The sequence below is a fragment of the Camelus dromedarius genome, chromosome 5 (genome assembly GCF_036321535.1).
Source record: "Camelus dromedarius isolate mCamDro1 chromosome 5, mCamDro1.pat, whole genome shotgun sequence".
NCBI lineage: Eukaryota > Metazoa > Chordata > Mammalia > Artiodactyla > Camelidae > Camelus > Camelus dromedarius.
Genome location: NC_087440.1, coordinates 82598182 through 82613813, shown reverse-complemented (window position 1 = coordinate 82613813; position 15632 = coordinate 82598182). Strand labels below are relative to the sequence as shown.

The window sequence follows — 15632 nt, the reverse complement described above, 5'->3', positions numbered from 1 at the left end:
TGTTCATGGCCGAGTTCCAGAGCCTAGGCCAGGGCCTGGTATGTGGCACACGCTCAACTAGTATTTGTCAAATTATCTCTCTTCAATCTAACTCTTAGGTACACCCTCAATATATAAAGCAGATAAATGAAGGTTTTTAGTTAGTATGAAATAATTTTATACATTCAAATTTATATAAATACTTAGGAAGGCGGCCAAAGGAAGTATTTTTATTTGCTCGAACATAAAAATTAAGAAATTGATGTCATAGACACTTGTGGGGCTCAGGTACCACCTTGCAGCATCCTCATTTCACTCTATATTTGCATTTTCTGTGACTGCACAAACTCAGGAGAATCTTGATTCACTAAGATAAGCTGCTGCAGTCTGTAACTATTACAAAAACACCACAACTTAAATGGGTGAATTCTATCACCAATAAAGTTGTTAAACAAACTAAAACAAAATAGTCCTTCTTGCAACTTGTATTTAGATAAATGGAAATTTTCTTTTATCAAAAAGAAATGGAAGGAGACACTTCATTACAACCTGCACAAAATTTAACAACCTAAACCAAAACTTAACGTATTGGTATTATCATTTTGAAATTTCTTATTACAATTTTAAGACACTTTAAAATACACTTTAAAATAGAAACTGAATATCGAACTATTATATTGTACCCCTGAAAGCAATATAATGTTACATGCCAGTAATATCTCAATTTAAAAGAAGGAAATTTGAATTCAAAAGTTTGAAGACCCCCTTGAAGCATCTCTGAAGAGTGGATTTCATGAAATCCTGTTTGAAAACTACTGTCTCTCAATAATCAGGCATCTATCATATGCTGCCTAATACTTCCATGTGTTCCTCTATGTTTCTCTCTGGTGGACTCACGTCAGTTAAGCTCTTCAGGGAAGCAATCCTGTCTTGTGCCATAAATCCCCAGTCTTAGCCCTGTGTCTGGCACATGCTCACGCTCAGGCAGTGGTTTTTGTTTTTGTTTTTCTTTCTAATTAAAAAAAATTTGGCGGGGGGAGGGAGGTAATTAGCTTTGTTTGTTTCTTTTATTTTTTATTTTTGATGGAAGTACTGGGGAATTGAACCCAGCACCTTGTGCATGCTAGGCACACACTCTACCACTGAGTTACACCCTCCCCCTGATTTTCTTTTTTAAATTAGATTGAACTTAACACCTCTCTCAATTTCATCTGGTGAGTCTTCAGTATCCATTCTTGAGCTCTCCGGTGAAAAGTAAAAAATGTGCAATTTTTATGTCAGAGTCATAAATAAAAATAATAACAGCTGATATGAATAAAACTCTCTGCCATGCATTTACTTGGGTTTCCTTACTCAGTTATTTCCACTCTGTGCAGTAAGTGCTATTCTTCTCACCCCCATTTTACTGAAGAAGAAACTGAGGCTGCCAAGTAACAGAAGAAATTGTGACTATGGACACACAGCCAGGAAACTGAGAGCTACTCGAAGTAGACACTCGGGCTTCAGAGTCAGCCTGGAAATGATACGAAGCCACTGGATGGACCAATTGAGAAGAGAGAAGAAAGAGAAATATGAGAAGAAAGCCCAGGATTGAGTCAGGTAGAGGGGGACCATGCAAAGAGCGGCCCGAAGTATACGTGGAAAACCAAGAGAGACAAGTGTCATGGAACCCAGGAGAGCAGGCCTGATAAGAACGTAAGATAGTTTCTTAGATTAGGCATCATGGAAGCTCTTGGCAACTTGGCTAAGAGTAGTCTCCTTATCAGGATTTCTCAACTACTACACTATTGGCCCCAGAACTCCGTGTTGCAGGGGGCTGTCCTGTGCACTGCAGAATACTCAGTAGCATTCCCAGCCCTCACCTGCTGGAGGCCAGTAGCAGCCCTCCCCCAAGCAGCGGCAACCAAAAATGTTTCCAGACATTGCCAAATGTCTCTTGGGGGACCAAAGTGCTCCAGGCTAAGAATTGCTGCTTTTAGAGTGGTGCAGACAGAGGTAGATTGGAGTAAGTAGAGGAGAGAATGGGAGGTGCAGGAGAGCCGGAAACGAGGTGGGGGCTGGAGGCGGGAGGCTGGGTCAAGGGAGACGTTTGCTGTTGTTTTTAAAACTCATATATATATATGAATTATATATATGTGTGTGTATATATACACATTCATATGCACATATATACTTATATAAAAGTTTTAAAACTCTCATTATGTATATATGCATGTGTGTGTGTGTGTATGTGTATGTACACACACAAGTACATAACAGCAGAGAAGGCCTATAGGTTGATGGCATTGATCCAGGAGACTGAAAATCTGTTGATGAAGTAGAGAGAGAGAGAGAGAGAGAGAAACAGTAGCTGTGATTTTCTGGGATAGGCAAAAAGGGGATAGGATTTGGATGACAAGATGAGGGATTTGCCCTTGAAGGGAGGAGAGACACTTCCTCCCGTGTAAGACTGGAAAGAGAGGCCTGCTGCAGAAGTAGATGTAGGAAGGTGTGTACATTTGGTGGTGGCAAGGGGAGGGAGTTCCCATCTGTTGGCTTCTATTTTCCCAGCCAAGCATGAGGCTCGGTCAGCAGCAGAGCTGGGCTGGAGAGCGGGGAGGAGGAGGGAGGAAAAGGCATAATACTTGTGTTGGAGCAAAGCAGACTAAAAGGAGAAGAGGGTAGGATTGCCAGGCAGTGTTGTTAGCCCATTTGCAGTCTGAGGCCAGGAAACTGAAATGAAGCCAGCCTACGTGGTGTGAGGATTTTCTGCAGCAACTTCATCTACGCGGAGACCACATGGAGCAGCTCGGCGGAGCCTCGGTGACTGGCGGAAGCTCCCCCAGGCAGCCTGCGGGAACCGAGCCCCAACCCTTTGGTTGTTCTTCCTTCAGCCAGAGGGAAACGTGTGTACCTGTGCACCTTCAAGATCTAGAACTGGGTGGGGCATAGCAGCTTCTCATGCCCAGGAGCAGAGACACATAAATCTCCCAGACCACACCCAGTTCCCCAAGTCCACGCTCTCTGTGCTCGTGCCTGTGAGTCCTACTCTACCCCACCAAGCTGTGACCAAAGTCCGCTGACCCTCCACATTCCGCCAATGTATGCCCCGTTCCTCTGCAAATTGCACCCGCCTCCCATTCCCAGTGACACCTCCCTTTTGCTCTTGTCTCCAGTCCCAGAGAGAGGGCAGCAGGTATGAGCAACAATCCCAGGTAAGAATCAACATGCAAAACTCCAGACATTATGATCCGCTCATCCTAAAATGAGGCAAGTCCTCTACTAGATAGGGGACAAAAGGAAATTTCAATGAGAGGCAATTCACCCCAACACCACCTTCTGGAATCCATTTATCATCTCCCAGAAAACTTTAATAAGAGTAAGAGAGACACCCAGAAGTCTAGAATACTGATCACCTTATTGAAGCCAGAAAGTCAGACCAGAAAGACAGTTTCTGGTGGTTTATTTTGACTTGACTCAAGAATACTTCAATAACCCAACTTTATGATTCGTGTGGCATTTGGAACCTCCCTAAGGTGTTAGGATGCTTCCCCCTTGCCAGAGGGTGGGTGGTTTTCAGCGTCCTGGTGGAAATGTCACATCATTATGAGAACATTGGAAATATTGGATTTCTGGGGATTGCAGTGTGACAGCTGGCCAAGCTATTGCCGAGAGGCACCCTAACATCATAAGGGGTTCTCAAATGTGAGTGTACATCTGAATCCCCTGGAGGGCTTGTTAAAACACGGATTTCTGGGCTGCACCCCCAGAGTTCTTTATTTGGTAGGGAATTTGCATTTCTAAGCTCCCAAGGGATATGGTGTTGCTGGCCCGGGACCACACTTTTTAACCCCCATGTAGTGGAAGAAGACAGGCGCTGGTATCAAATTTGAGTTTCAGTCCTGGCTCCATCAAGCTATGGAACCCTGAGCAAGTTACCTCCCTGCTCACTTACAAAATGGGAATCATCCTGCTCACCTTGAGAGTTTGTTGTGAAAATCAGAAAGGAATCATGCCAAGTCCAAGGCTCCAAGGAGGCACTCAGTAAAAGAAAGTGGCAGCTTTTTTTTTTTTAAAATAACCATTCTAACACACCTCCACAGCTCATAGCTATTTGGATTAGGCATTCAAGACAAGCATTGACTTGGCCTCAGAAGTCGTGAGGAGGTTACTGAATTGGTAATCTCTCCACCCTCTCTTTCTCCTCTTCTGAACACCCAGGCACCAAAATAGCCCCCAACACCCACCAATGCACTGCCAGGGATGACATTTCCAAGTGGAGGAGATAACTGATCACTTTCAAATTCTGTAATATTTTAAATACATTATCTTTAAAATCTAGGTCAGGATGAGAAATGAACTTGGGCTGATAGAATGTTAGAGCTGAGACGAAACTTCAAAATCATCTAATTTTCTTGCTAAAGGTGAGGAAATTGAGACCCTTTAGAAAGGGGTGGCGACTTGCTGAAGGTGGCTCAGCAGGTCAGCCTTTCCGGGTGCAGACCTGGAAGCCAGGTCTGCTCCCTGCCAGCCCTCGGCTCAGTCTCTCACATTCTGTTTCTCAGCCTTGGTGCTGAGGGCAGAAAGAGGCCACTGAAAAAAACAGCTCAACTGACCAAAAACATTATGTTCATAAACAAAACTGCAAATCCCTTGGGCTGGTGGGGTGACCCAGGACTTCTCATCCTAAGGTAATGGTTAGACTCCATCCCCCAGGGGGACAAATCAGAAGCTCTAAAAAAGAAGGGAGATTCTTATGCTTATCAGTGAAGGACAAGTGTTAAAATGAGTTTGGAAGTGCTGACCCCACCCCAGTTGTTGCCTCCCTTCTTAATTTGTGTTTCTCTTTTGTAGGTCAGAAGGTAAACCAGTTTCTTTACCTTAATTCTTCTAAAACGACTTCCTGCTTCAAGCAGGCTTCCTTCTACTCTACGTCTTCTCTCATTCTCCTCTAACATTGGACCCCACATGCAGAGAGCACCCATCCTGGGCCCAGGACAGACATCTTTTATTTTTATTAAACTTAAAAAGATGAATAAGCTAAAGACCTAGTTGCATTACACTTTCTCTTCTTCCATTATTTTCCATGTTCAAACAGCCAGGACTTTCCAGGAGCCTACTATTTGCCAAGAATTCTTTAACTGCTGCCGTGGTTACTAAGACATGGCCCTTTGCTGTCAGTCAACACGCACGCACTGAGCGTACCTAGTACCTGCTGGCCACTAGGCCACACGGGTGATTCAGTGACCAACAAGATGGCCACTCTCCCTGCCTTTGAAGGATATCCAGGCTGCCCTTCTAAGAATTATGTCTTTTCAGCAGGAAGACGAACATGGTCAGGATGAGACAGGCGGGAGCTGGCTCATTCAAGCTTATAGGAACTGATGGATCAATTTTCAGGGATTTTGTGAGCTAGTAGTTAAACACAGCCATTATTAAAAATCATATTATATAAACTTACAGTTAAATACATTGCATTAAAAACAAAGGTGATACACACTCAAAACTCATCACTTCCTAATCATTTTATGATGAAAACTTCTATAGATTTAAGGTTTTTTCTTTTTTAAGCTGACACAGAAACCAGAAATTGTACAAGTTAATCTTGGAAAGTGTTTCCTGGGTAGCATGCTCTGTGCCAGTTCAGAAATTTATCCAGTTTTCCCAGTATGAGGTCAGTAGAATCGTCTTTTAGCCATCGCTTACCCACTCCTTCCCAGTGGGCCAGCTGCTTTCCCTGGGAAGAAGCAGAAAGGGAAAGTCCACACGGGTGAGCTGAGCTGTCATCAGAGCTGGCCCCTGGCTGAAGCTGGAAGCTACGATCCTGGTGGTTGAGAAGTTCAGAGACACGAGCCAGCAGGTGCTGACCTCAGCAGTGCCCTGAGTGTGGGTGTGAACTCCAAGCATTCCAAGGGCAGACGAGTCTCTCTGGAGACCTGTGCTGTGGTCAGTTCCCACTCAGGCATTTCTGGGAAAGCCCAGAGCCCTTACAGCTGTACCAACTGCTCCACTGACCTGGTGGCCCCAGGAGGAGTGGAGAGAGGGTCTCACTCCTCAATTTTCAAGAATGCATCGTTTCACAGGTTCAGTTAACCACTTCCACAATTTAACTTGAAGGTATGATGAAGACCCAATCTGGATCAACTTATGCCTGCCACCAGCCTATATGGCACCTGAAATCCCATCATTTCTCTGAGTTATGACATTATCTCCTGACACCACAGGTGAGATTCTTGTAAGGAGGGCTTGAGTGGAAAGGCACAAGGACTTGTAGATACACTAGCTCAGGTCAGAGTCTCAGCCCAGCAAGTTCTCTCCATGGGAGGCAGGGATTGGATCCTGCGTCCATGGGACATTGAGATGTGAGGTTTGGGACAGGGTGGTAGTGCCAGCTCTAGGTTATTAAGATAAGAGGGTGTGTCTAGGGGAAAGATGGGCCCAGATGTGATGCTGGAGAAGGTGGGGTACATCAATGGAGAGTCCACTGATGAGATGAAGAAAGGAAAGGGCCCCAACAATTGAGGAAAAATCAGGGGCATTTGTTCCCATCTGTTCCCTTCAGCCACCATTTTTCTCCCCTCATTGGCATGGTCTTCTCTCTCTCCTCCCATGCCACTCTCCAAATAATTGCAAGTCTTTGTTCTTTGCTTTTGTTCTCTGCTGTTGCCATATTTCCAGACTGAATAAAGCATCTCTTTTGAAATCCACAAAAGAAATTGATTGAACTGTGTGTATTTCTTTTAAGAGGCTTGACTCCATTAGGAAAAAAACAATCCCTTGCATAAGAGAAAACGTGGAGTGCATCTACAAGTCACTTTCCCTCACACGCAAAAAGGTAGCGGAGAGGCCACTCATGGCCACTTTCCTTGTTGTGGCCAGAGGTGAGATAAAGCGCAGGCCAGGAGTAGAGATTCACCCTACAGGATCCTGAGAAGCAGCTCCCCAACTCTTCTCTCTCCTCGTGCCCCACAGGGAAACAGTATTTGCCAATCTTGTCTCTTAGAGGCTCTTGGGGCAGGGGTGGACTTAATGCTTAGCAATAAGCACTCAAAGGCAGGACCACCAAGAAATGACATTTGCTCTGTAGCTGCTGAGAAGAAAAGTGAGCATGTCTCCTGTCTGCTTTCAGGGCCAAGGCAATCCACGAAAGACCTGGAGTGGGTTTCTTTCTGATGGTGCCCCCTCGGGAGGGGAGAAGATGGTTTGACCTTTGTGAGACAAGGAGAGGTCACCGGACACAGGACACCCGCGGTGCTTCAGATCCTGGTGCCTAAGTCACAGAGTGAGCCGGCTTCATTAACTACAACTTGTGGTGGTTCCTTTTCTAAAATTATACATCCTTTATCTCGATGCCCAGACAACAGACAGCCCAGTCTTGTGAGATCACAGCTTGAACTCTAGCTCCTAGCCTTAAGAAATTCTGAAGCACTCCCACCTGTGTCTAAGGCTTCCTGAGGGCTCTTTCCAGATGGTCACCCCCACCTCTGGGATCCTGTTTCCATGTGAGTTTTTCTAAATTATAGTAAAATATACATAAGATAAAATTTACCACTCTTAAAGTTTATAATTTCAGTGGTGTTAATGAATGCACCATGTTGTACAACCTCAGCCGTTTCTAGTTCCAGCATTTTTCACCACTCCAAATGGAAACTTCATACCTGCAAATAAATAGGTATGAAGTTTCCCCCTCCTCACAGCACCTGGCAACCACTAATCTGCTTTCTCTCTATCTGGATTTACCTATTCTGGACATTTCATATAAACGGAACCATATAAATGGAATAATATGTGACCTTTTGTGTCTGGCTCCTTTCACCTTGCAGACTATTTCAAGGCTCATTCGTATTGCAACAGGTATCAGTATGTCACTCCTTTTATTGGCTGAGTAATATTCCATTGCATGGATAGACCACATTTTGTTTATCTGTAGTTGCTGTTTTGTATCTTGTCTACCTAAATGCAAAGCTTGGCCCCTTCCTCTTTTTTCACATGACCCCCGCTGACAGTCTCCTCATGGGAATAACGCATTCTAGGAGGGTTAAATCACACACAACAGATAAAGTGACAAAGAGCACCCAGCAATTAGTGCTCAGTAATGTATTACTAATATTATCATTATGAGTATATGAATTTCTCTAACCTCTTCTCTGTTGTATCTATCCATTTGTTTCACAAAATATCTTAAGTGCAATTGGGCTTGACAGCAGCAGAGAGAAGCTGCCTGGATTAGGTACTTGCAATGATCGTGTTGACTGCATATGGGGTCTCAGTCTGGGTTCCATGAAGCTATGGGTCTCTGCTATACAGCTACACAAAGTTGTTCCTGAACCATAGGCAGCAAGCATCTCCTGTACTCTCAGTGGCTACTCTTTCTCTCCTCAACCTACAGGCATGGCTGTTTCTCGAATGTGTGTTAGAACGAATAAAATGTAAGTCATGTAAAAGCCTTTTATCACCACGTGTCTTCTCGATCTTGCAGTACTCAGAGTGCCACTCACCTCACATCGATGTCATCATATTTGAGGAGATCAGAAACCACTAGCAAACAGCAAAAGTAACAGAAACCAAAGTGTTTTCACTCAGTATGGAAATCAAACCATTAACGAGAGTTTATTGAACGTCTACTATGAGTTTGGTACTAACATAAGCACCAAGATGGGGGAGTGGGGATATGAATACACAGAAGGGAGTTTCTGTTCTGCACATGATGTAACTGAGAAGACCAGACCCACAAGCCAGTGTAATAGTAAAGAATGTGTCCACATGAGATTCACTGTTAAACTAACAATATGGATAATAAATGAAATCAGTATGGGCTAAAGTTCTTAGGAAAGGCTTCAAGAAAGATTCTTCCTTGAAGAATAGCAAGATTTGAAAGGGGCAGAGGGCTGCAGGCACGTAGAGATAGGAATGAGTAAGGAGAATAGGAGGATAGATGTCAGTCTGCATGGGGTCCAGGGTTTGATTTGGGAGATGTGGTCAATTTCCATGGGTAGGAGGTCAGAGGAGAGAGCACTGGAGTTGCAAGGGTGATTGATTAACAGCCAAAAGCCACTCAAGTTTTAAAGCAGAAGAGGGTTGAATGAAAGCTATGTCCCAGGAAACTCAGCCTGGCTGAGGCAGGAGAGCTTGGAGCCAGGGATGGGCTCAGGGGACCTGAGGGCATTTATTCCAGGCTGCAGTGATTACAGGGACCCCACCAGGGATGGAACAGGGGCCTGAACTGAGAGTGATCTCTTACGGCAGGACCTGGGTGTCTTTATCTTCTGCCCTGGACATGCAAGTCTGAATTGCTCAGGCAGACTATGGACCTTTGCCAAGTTGCCAGAACTCTTTGCATTATTTCCAGGTTCAGGAAAAGTCCTATGCCCTCTGGGAATGGACAAACGGACTGGAAATTTACCAGGCTGGTTTTATAGGTCTTTCCACATTCAACATTCCTTAAAGCAACAGCCCTTCATATAGTCAAGTCCACACTGGCCACACCTTCCTCCCATGCTTGTTGAGGGCAAAGGGTAGAAGACTAAGAGGCTGGGATGTTTAGAGAAGCCGGAGTGGTTGGTGGAATTACACCTGAGGATGCAGCCGCCAGGGCTAACCCTGAATAGTCCCTGACAGCGCACCCTTTGTGACCTTGGAGGATGGGGCCATCACCACCCTCAGTGTGTATACTTCCTGGGTTTCTGATGAGGACAGCCTGGCTCCAGAAGAAGGGTGTGGGCAACTCTCCCAGGATCTCTCTTTTCCCAGCTGTCTGGGAGAGCTGATCTGTGTGACTCGGCAAACGGCACCAGATGTGGTGGCAGGAGCTGAGTCATGCACCCTGTGGCCACCAGTGGACTCTCTTCCTGGACATCAATGAGCTCCCGCTGGTGGCTCCCAGTTTCCTAATTAGGAGAGGCCTCCCCCAGAGCCTAGGCAGGAGACGCTGCCCAGCCTTCAGGAACTCCTTGTCGCCCTCAACTCAGAAATGATGCTCAAAGGAACCTGGGAGGGAAGGTTACAAAAAAGTCACAGGCAGGTGGCAGCTCAGGAGGCAGCGGCATCCTGGGGGGCAAAGCACATGGGGACAACATCACTGTCATTTAACAGGTTCCCTTCCCCTCTGCTTTTCTGGTTGAAGACACTGAGGTCTAGAGAGAGTAAATGGTCCTTCCTGAGATCCATGGCTGGAATGGAACCAGTCTAGTTCCCAATCTGTGAGGCTCCCCTACAAGCAATTTTGGAACAAGCTGGGTGCAAGACGCTTTCCTCTATGGGGTAGTGAGTCTGGTCAGGCAGTTGGTGAGGGAGGAAAAGTGCTGCAGCTGCCAGGGAATACCTACACCATCAGGTACGCCTTCCATCTTCACGGCCCCACCTGCTGCATGCACCCCGATGCTGGACAGATTGACTTCCACCATTATTGATTAGCGGGTTGTAAGGAGGGTGAGCGGTGTCACCCAGATAACGTCTGTTGTCCCAGGGTAAGTATTAATAGTAACCTCTTTCATTCTTAAAATGTCCTGGTTTGGACAATAAATTACTTGGTCATCCTAGTTATGATGGACAGATTTACATGAAGCACACAAAGTAGCTTAAGCAAAGGGAGGATTTTATTGCCAGGACCACAGGGCAGTCAAACATGGTGGGAACCAGGGAGTCCCATCCCTCATGGTCTCTCCTCCTTGCTTCTTTCCATTCTGTGGTTGCCTTTTCTCACTGCAGCATCACCCATATCTTCTTGACAGAGCTGCCACCAGCTCTGGAGTGGTACATTTGACAGCTTCCATCATCAGAAGGACACTGACTTTCTCAGTGGCGAGCCCAAAAATACTCTGAGGAAGGGACTTACGGCCCCACTGTGGGCAGGAGGGCCAGGCAGCTTTAGAAGCTTGTAGCCCTCTAGGGAACCAGAGAGAGAATGGAGGAGGGGGAGGACTTTAGAAGGGGCAAAGGGTATAGAGTAGTCAGTCCTAATGGTGTCCAATACAGTCAACATTAAACAGCCACTGAATGACCCTTGTGTCACTTATCTGACTACTTGATTGTTACTTATGTACTAGAGAAGGGTCATACTCCTCCTCAGTTCCCACAGTGTGATGTTATTCATCCTGGGGTGGGAGATGGAGCTGGCCTTGGAGCAGGAGAGGAAGAGGTTTCCTTGCTTCAGAGGACGGGGTTCCTTAGGAAAGATGCTGGTTCTCAGAATGCATGTGGCTTTAGGTTGGGAGCCCCTCACCTGCAGGTGTGCCTGTGTGTGTCTGTATTCATGGGGTCTAGGGCATTGGGAGCTGAGGTCCACTATGACCTCGGCATCCCAAACTGAGGGGAACCCTGTGGAAAAGAGGCCTCTTCCCTCTCTCTCCTCCTGACACAGCTCACACGTCTGTGCTGGAAGAACTTTCTTCCTTGGACAAACTCTGCCCCAGGCTCCCGTGTGTCAGCCGAGGCACTTTTGGCAGTAGTGGCAAAAATAACAAGAGGGAACACAGCCCTCCAGAGGGCTCCAGTTTTTCTGGTTTCTCTGGACTCTCACGCACCAAAGAAGGGCCCCTGGGGTTGTGGACTTATTGTGGAAGGAGATGCCCCCAAAAGGAAGAAACGCATTCTAAAAACAGGGGCTCAGAAGCAGATTTAAAGTGTCATCTTATTAGCTGACAGCACCCCCCCCCCCCCGTAAATTGGAACACAATGCTCAAACTGCTGTTTTTTTCACTTTCAAGTATCTTTTACTGTAATTTCCTTGAGGGCAGGATCCTTGTTTTCTGCTTTGCTGTAACCCTGGAGCTGGGAATCGCACTTGGCACATAACACTGAATTCTCAGTAATTACTTGCAGTTCCCAGCGGGGCCCTGTTCTCCCGGGCTTCCGGCTTGCCTTCTCTGCCTGGAACATCTTCCTCTGGCTCTTTGCCTGTCTAACTCCTCATCCTTGGAGACCACTCAGCTATCTCTTCTTTAAGACTCCTTCTCTGACCACTAGGTTGGTCAGAGGCCCCTCCCCTGGGCTGTCTGAGGCACAGACCACACTGTGGCTGATTACAGGCCTCCTCAACAAGCAGGAGGCCTCTGGAGGCCACAACAATTCCTGGCCCACAGCAGGTAATCAATAAGTGCTTTTTTAAAAAATTGAAGTATAGTCGACTTACAATATTGTGTTAATTTCTGATATACAGCATAATGATTCATTTATATATATTTATACATACATATGTGTTTTCATATTCTTTGCCTATATATGTATATGTATTTTCATATTCTTTTTCATTATAGGCCATTACCAGGTATTGAATATAGTTCCCCACACTATACAGTAGGGCCTTGTTGTTCATCTATTCTATATATAGTTTAGTTAGTATCTGCAAATCCCGAACTCCCAATTTATCCCTTCCCACATTCTTTCCCTCCTGGTAACCGTAAGTTTGTTTTCTATGTTTGTGAGTCGGTCTCTGTTTTATAAATAAGTTGTATCCCTTTTTTTTTTTTTTAAATTTTAGACTCCACAAGTGATAAGATTCCATAAGTGATATCACATTGGTATTTTTCTTTCTCTTTCTGGTTAACTTTACTTAATATGATGACTTCCCCTCTCCAAAAACATGCTTTTTGAATGGACAAACATGATATTGTAAGTAATGTTTGATTCTACGCACAGATCAGATGAATAAGACATTGACCAAGTCCTCTGAACTTCTCTGAGGCTTGACTTTCTTGATCAGTGACAAGGAGACCAGATGACAAGATCAGCTTACATTAACACTGTAGCAAATTGCTGGACCCTCTCTGTGCCTCTCATTTTCAAAGGTGGGTCCCATGGACTGCAGCTGCCTATAGGTACAGCCCTGCTTTGGACCCTGGGATCAACCCTGCCCTTGATCAAGGGGAATTTAAGGAAACCTAGGTTCTTTATTTATTTAAAAAAATGTTTACTGAGTTTTACAGACTGAATGTTTATGTCCCACCCCACCCCAAATTCATAGTTAGAGATGGGGCTTTGGGGACGTAATAAGGTTTAGATGAGCTCATGTGGGTGGGGCCCTGGTTTGATGGGATTAGTGTCCTTTTAAGAAGAGATGTCAGGTAGCTTGCTCTCTCTCTCTCTCTCCACCATAGGGGGTCCTAGCAGAAGATGACCACTACAAGCCAGGAAGAGAGCCCTCATGCAAACCCAACATGCTGGCAACCAGACCTCACACTTCCAGCCCTCAGAACTGTGAGAAAATAAATGTCTATTGTTTAAGCCACCTAGTCTATGGTATTTTGTGATGACAGCTGACCTGGCTGACTAGGATACTGAGTGCCTTGCCCTCATGGGCCACCCAATCTGATGGGGAATTTGAACAAGTACAGAGTAGTGACCCATCAGAGCTGTGGATGCAGGGCTATGGGGCTCAGGGAGGGGGCAGTTAGCTCCAGTGAGGAAGAGGAAAAAGAGGTAGGCAGGCAACCCAGAACTGGCCTTTGAACTGGTCCCTGAAGAGAAGCCGGAGTTTCCCACATCGAGATCAGCAAGGAGGACCCGCATGTGGGGAGGCACAAAAGAGTGAGATATCATGACCCATTTAGGAGAAAGAGCAACTGGCAGCTCTCTTAACTTTTAAAAACCACACCCTAGCCTCCTTGATAAACGGAGAATCTCAAACTGCCCCTTCACAATATTTGGTACAAAAAAACTAATTATTGTGAGTACAGAACAGAGTAAAGCTAGTGGGAAAAGCATTGTCATGCTTTCAATCTGCACATCCTTACTCTCACCCCCAACTCCTGGGTACCCCCAGAAGGTGCCCCCCTCTGCCACCATAATGGAAATCAGCCCACTGGTTTGCACAGAGGGGCATGAAGGTCGGCTTATGAATGAGGAATCAGCAAGTGAGATGCAGGAGGAACACTGTGCGGCAAGGTGGGATAGAGACTGGGGCAGACAGCAGTTATGACCATTGTCACTGTCTTAAGAGCTAAACATCAGTGCTGGGGGCAAGGGGGGAATGGAGAGGAAGAGATGGGTTTGAGACGGATGATGGAAGGGATGACTGTTGAGGCTTGGCATTGAATGGATGTGGGGCTTGTAGGGGCTCAGGGCCGGACCCAGGCTGCACCACTCATTCATTCAACAATATGCATCACTGATTCTGAGGACATCGTGTGTGCCACAGACTGTGCTAAGCACTGGGGACACAGCAAAGAACAGCACAGGGACGCCTCCTACTTCCATGGAACGTGTATTCTAGAAAGGGGAAGATGTGTAGCAAAAAAGCAAATAAATAAATGAACACGGTCATATTAGTGGTTTATTCTAGGAAGATAATAAAGTGAGGTGAGGAGATGGAGAGTGATGGGGGTGAGGTGGGGTGGAAGAAGGCTTGGGAGTCACTGAAGTGACACTAAGAAGTGACAGCTGAGCTGAACCCTGAACTGTGCTTCAGCAGCAAGCCAGGGGAAGACCTAGAGGCAATGCACCATGGCATCAAGGCAGGAACACATATTTCTTACATCTTAAAAAATTTTTTAAAGAAAAAAACGTGGCTGGCAACCCTATGCTCAAGATGGCATAAGAGCAAGGAGACATCTCCATTCCCCAGGAAAGAACTTCAAGGAGCATATTGTCTTGCTCCCTCTACTGCTGCTCGCCCTCAGTAGGACATCTGGGTCTGAAGACTCATTCTTTTCCGGGTCTTTGTTTCTTTGCTCTGCTAGTGTGAGGCTGACCACAGCCCTCAACGTGGTGAAGGTGTAAGTGTGCTCACAGCAGGCTCACAAATAAGGCTCTCTCCCCTATGCTGTTCTCAATATGTAAATTTGGGGTTGAAAGTAGGGGTGGGGCACGCAATGCCTGCAGATCTTTCTAAATAAGCACAACCTGTGCCTCCAGCCAAGTTTGTTTGTTTTGTTTTTGTTTATTTGGGAGGGAGGTGATTAGGTTTATTTATTTATTTATGTTTAGAGGAGATACTGGGGATTGAACCCAGGACCTCATGCATGCTAAGCATGCACTCTACCATTTGAACTATAACCCCCACCCACCTCCAACCGAGTTAACCAAAAGCCTGTTTTGGGGACGATGAAGCCTACGCTGAACATGAAGTTCACTGGGCTCCCCCAGGTATGTTAAAAATAAATAACATAGAATAAAAATACTAGAAAAAAATATTTCAGAATAGTAGCAGGGGTTGTCCCTAGATGGCTGGATAAAAGGTTATTTCCCCTCATTTCTTTATTACTTCCCTGTACTCTCCAGCGTTCTTCAGAGAACATGATTAGTTTGAAGACGAAAACCCCCAAATATCTAAAATCCCAAAACTTCAGCGTGGCACAGTTCTTGCTTATCTGGGGCTGCCACATCCTCCAGGGTATAGGCTATCTTCTTTTCTAACAACTGCTACATTAATTCTAGTTGTTGCAGTCAATCTATTGTTTTCCAAAAGAGGCATCTGCTTGTTCACAGAAAGGCAGGCTGACCAATTTAGTGAATTAATGGATGAACGGATAGCAAAGGAAGAGACCCAACGATGCGGCAGGGAAGGGGGACCTATTTCATTCCACTCACTGCCACCTCACCATAAAAAATTGGGTTCTAAAACACTTGCTTTCATGTTCAAGATAAAAGCAGACAGCCAAGTCCCTTGAAAGTAAATGTAGGTCAAAGCGATTAAATTTCAGGGAAACTGAAATTAATTGCTCATTAGCATACCCTTC

At 45.6% G+C, this 15632-nt stretch overlaps 1 protein-coding gene and 1 long non-coding RNA gene across 9 annotated transcripts in view; one reads left to right on the top strand and one right to left on the bottom strand.

Moving 5' to 3' along the window:
- The window catches only part of DGLUCY (D-glutamate cyclase), a 120163-nt gene that overhangs the window by 86308 nt on the left and 18223 nt on the right, over window positions 1–15632 (bottom strand). The gene's annotated exons all lie outside the window — the stretch shown is intronic.
- Window positions 11789–13151, top strand: LOC135321415 (uncharacterized). The gene is made up of 3 exons (XR_010381161.1): window positions 11789–12041; window positions 12595–12743; window positions 13053–13151. It is a non-coding gene; the product is annotated as an uncharacterized LOC135321415 (long non-coding RNA).